This window comes from Cephus cinctus, unplaced genomic scaffold (assembly GCF_000341935.2).
Source record: "Cephus cinctus unplaced genomic scaffold, Ccin1 Ccin1_scaffold0690, whole genome shotgun sequence".
Taxonomy (NCBI): domain Eukaryota; kingdom Metazoa; phylum Arthropoda; class Insecta; order Hymenoptera; family Cephidae; genus Cephus; species Cephus cinctus.
The window spans coordinates 155,899-160,446 of NW_014333313.1; the positions used below are offsets into that span (position 1 = coordinate 155,899).

General features: G+C 47.1%; 1 protein-coding gene across 7 annotated transcripts in view; it reads left to right on the forward strand.

Moving 5' to 3' along the window:
* The window catches only part of LOC107269785 (nephrin), a 131,712-nt gene that overhangs the window by 3,753 nt on the left and 123,411 nt on the right, over window positions 1-4,548 (forward strand). The gene's annotated exons all lie outside the window — the stretch shown is intronic.

Consider the following 4,548-nt stretch of genomic DNA (forward strand, 5'->3'; position numbering starts at 1 on the left):
ATTGAAATGGGGGGGGGGGGGGGGGGATATACGTTTGGAATGAAAAGGATAGGCCGCACTATCATCCGCCTCGCACATGACGAGGTCCTGTGTCGAGAGGCAGGTCCGGCCTGAAGGGGATCGGTGGGTCGACTAAGGGCGAGAACCGGGGGCGAGGGGGGGAGGCCTGCCGATGAAGGTGAGAGGTTAGCGCTGAGAAGTGAAGTGGTAAGGAGGCCTCTGGTTCGATTAGGTGGCAGAGGGTGGGAAGAGGAAAAAAAAAGAAGCCGGAACGTTTAATCTTCGTCGCCTTTGGCGAGAAGTTGCCAAGACGTCACATACTCCTAACGATCGTACGCAGCAGCCGAAAGCTCTTTTGGAAATCGGCGAACTGTGCAGAAGTAATGTGGGGCGACGGAGGTTATCCGAGATAGGCTTGTATGGCGTGTATATGTATATATATTTTCGCAGTAACGATAAACCCTCTCAATAATCGTCTACAAAACGTTATACAGGGTGACGTGTCTTAATCCGGTACAGCTTTGCGACTGTCCCCGTACGCATTTTCAGTGTAAAATCTTTCGACGAATTATCGAGTTCCTGTTGTCACCGTTAATGGAAATAACGTTCCGTTCACTCTGCCAGTTGCAGGTCGAACGCACGTAAATACGCGGGAGTCACTGGTGAGACGGGAACGGGAGGGGTGGACGTGTCCCGAGCATTCGGACTCGCCTTAACCTTAAAGCGCTCGCAGTGCAGGATAGAAAGGCGTTGTCGCGCCATAAAACTTCTATCAGGATCCTAGGATATCCTGGCTGACTAATCACCTCGCTCGCTCGACCCATTCCGCACTCGTTAAACGCGACGGTTCTGCCCGCTACTAATAACAGGGTAACCCGCCATCACCGCCACCGCCGTCGTTCTATCCTCCTCTGGTCTCTCGGGCCTCTACTCGACCTTCTTCGTCCGTTGCGCAACAATTTCCCAGCCAGTCGTATTGCCAACAGGGAAATACTATGCCTGCTACGGCCTATACAGTTTCAGTTGGAATGAGCGATCGAACGTAAAAGCACGATTTATCCGCAGGGTTTGTAATTTTCGACTTTATATAAGATATTTTTAAAATTGTTCGTCACGTGGATATGGCGTAATTATTTTTAGTAAAAAAAAAAGGAAAAAAAAAATTATCTCACCCGTAGACCAGAGTTATCTTTTGTATGGTGAATCAGATCTATCCCAGTTATCCTTCGGTGTGTATATCTGCATATATATATATGGAGGTTTGTTTAAAAGTTGTAAAATATTTTGACTAGATACTTGACGCCGGGAAGGAGCGACGCCGGTGAACAAAAAAGAAAGTGTCTGGCTCTTTAGTTCATCCGGTATCTGCGTACATAGAATTTCGTACTTCTTTGAAGATCGTATTGAATCCGTTTACAATGCGAGGAGGCCGAGGGACCAGCGAGCAAGCTCAGAGGTTCGCTCCTGAACGTTCATGGCAAAAGGTGTTTCCCACTTTAATCTTTATCCCCCGTCATCAAGTCTGGGTCCTCTGCCTTCTCTCCTCTCCCCCTCTGGTACCCGTCGGCACCCGGTATATTGCAGTCTTTGGGAAATAAATGTTCCTGCAAATTTTTCATAGGCGACTGGGAACACTATGGGCTTCGCTCTTTATGTGTATACGCTTTATGGGTGGGTATATATATGTATATAGCTCTTGTGTATATACGATTATGTATACATATAGCTCGTACTTCACCGCCTCCTATATCTATAATGATCAGGCGTAGCCCAACCGTTATGGCTCCTGATACATCTAGACGTGTCCGGATATACGTGTTATGCGGTCGAGCCGGCACGTCTTGTCGATATCTTCCGGTTTACCCATAACAAATATATCCTCGTATTAATCGCTAGTAGATTTATCCGGAATTCAATGAGCGCGCCAGACGACGGCCGTATGATTTAGCACTGGCTTGCGGATGGGCCTACGTTTTAATGTAAAGGGAGGATCCGAGTGCTGCATCGGCAGGTGAATGTACTTTTGTGAATCTCTATAGGAAGTTGGTGTTACGGCTGGCTGCTATTTGACTTTAAACAGAGTCATTCGTTTAATGGCGATTCAGTCGTTTTTGACGAATTAGTTTTAATTTCTTTTTTTTTTTCAGGTAAATCACTTTTTAGGTTATATTATAAGAATATCTGCTTTTCTTCTTTTTCTTCCTCGTAGATCATTTTTGACTTTTTTCTCTGGAGAGTCAACGTCAATATCTGTTTTCATCATTGACTTTTGATTCACTTGATTTTGGAGTGATTGATAAATTTTAGTAAATACTGTACCCGGTACGTGTGATAAAATATACTTAATTGAAAGTGTATGACGTTGACTGTACCTATGACGTATATACGAGTCGCACTATTTGATTAGGCAATTTATAGAAAATAAATGAAAATTCGGAATGTTCGATTAACCACGTGCCGTCCGTGTCGTTTGAAGTTTACTCGTTAGTAGGAAAAAATAAAAAGAAAAAGATAATAGAAAAAATTGCGCTTCGGATAAAAATTTATTCCTTCGTGTATCTACTTCGCTACGATACCATATATAGGTATGCCCGTCGTCCGCTTCTTATTTCGTTTCCTTTACACAGGGCAGCAGCCGGTGCATTATGAAGTACACGGCGGCCATTATTATTCCAAGCTTATCCGACTTGCTGGTGGCTGTGGGTAAATGTCGTCGCGGTGGAAGCTACGTGAAAAGTCGAATGCTTACTTCTCTTGTCTATTTTCCTTTGTTTTTTTCAGTAGGAAGGAAAGAAAAAAAAACAGAACGAACCCACGCTCTCGAGCAAGCTACGGCCTCGAACTTCTAGCCGACCTATTTATCTTTTAGTACAGGCAAAATAGATGTGTATATATATACATACACATATGTATACACCGAGTTTCGGGTTCGTTTTCAAGTTGGCGACGCTACTCGAGAAATGGCTCGCTAGGGGGAACGAAAGAAGATCGTCGGCGTCAGACATGGCGAAAACAGATTCGTCCCGTTCGCTGCCAGAGGACTAGCCTATATTCGCGGAGTTTCTTGTAAATTAGTAGTAAGCCATGACACGAGAGGGAAGCACCAATTGGAGGGACCGATGGTATTGCTCCTTGGGGAAATGACTTCTTCGCCGGCATGGAAACGCGAAGCTTAGTGGCGGAAGGGCTGAGGGGGGGCGACTGGCGGGAGGACTTAGAAGCGTTCCACTTTGTATATACAGACTAGAAACGCGTGAACTCCGGCGGTTTGATCCCGAACTGTATACATACCTCCTAGAAAATCTCCAACAGGCAAACATAACCCGACGCGATCACGTAAATCGATATGGGAAGACTGGTCGATGTAAATTCACAATTGTCAATCGGCCCGCGCGCTGTTGTTGCGGCTAGATGCGTTTGGCTTCCGTACTAATGTATAACGAAGGTGGTGGCCTCTGGCGGAAGATAACAGAAGTACCGGTCCGAGCACGAACTAGAATCGCACGTGAATAGAACAATTCGTTGCCTCGTTCGAACTCGACCATTGTCCCCGTAAATTCCCTGGGAACCGTCCGGCGAAATAATGTTTGCCGTGGAAAAAGAACGCTGATGGCAGAGGTGGCTGGATTTTTCCGTAGAGGGATTGAGGGGGGATAGGCTTTGGGACTCTCGTTCACTCCCTCCCCTGCCGCCACGTTCTATCCGTCCTCGTCGCTCTTGTTTTTCTTTATACGTCCGCCCTATGCTCTTTCGACTAGTCGCGCTGCTCCTTCCCCGCTCCGCCCCACCCGCGCCGTGGCTCACACAATTTTTCCTTCCCCTCTTCCCAAGCAATTGGAGCACGCTCCAACGAGCGTACCCTCAAAACACAAGATTAGGAGAGTAAGAACTTGGAAAACTCCTTTGGACCTCAGCCAGACGCGATTGTCGGAAATACAAGGAGGTCGCTCCGCGCTCCTGGTGCGATCCCTGCGCGAAGGGACAAGAGCCGGGTAAGACTGTGCAAAGCAGCGGAGAATATAGTAGAGACCTAGGTATAACCCAAACGGTTTGGATATACTGTGTTAACAACGGTAGACACAACCTGCAGTCCGACTGATATGCGAAAAGCCATAGGAACAATGTATTAAACTCGGGGAGAAGTATCTCTTGGATATACAGTGTTTACGTTGACAAATTGCAAAAGCATATTCGACTATTTATTACGATCCCGTCCGCACGGACTTTCCCGACCATTAATTCGACCGCGCTCGCATAATTTCAGTCGTAATTTCACGCTCCCGACCTAAAACCAGACTTTCATTAAAACTACCGGCGTCGCGCGACCGGTCGCAGACCCACTCCAGTCGCTTATAACCGAAAAGAAAGTACTCGGCTGTTGGTCACGCCTGTCGAGTACCAAGAGCTTCTCATAATGAAGGGGCGGCCGGGGGTTGGCTTCGGCTTCCGGCGCGACGACGTTCTCCCATAAGTTTACACCACCCTCTATAGCGGCAATAGGGTTACCCTTACCTCCGGGACAAAGTGCTTTCGTTGGTGGGGGGGGGG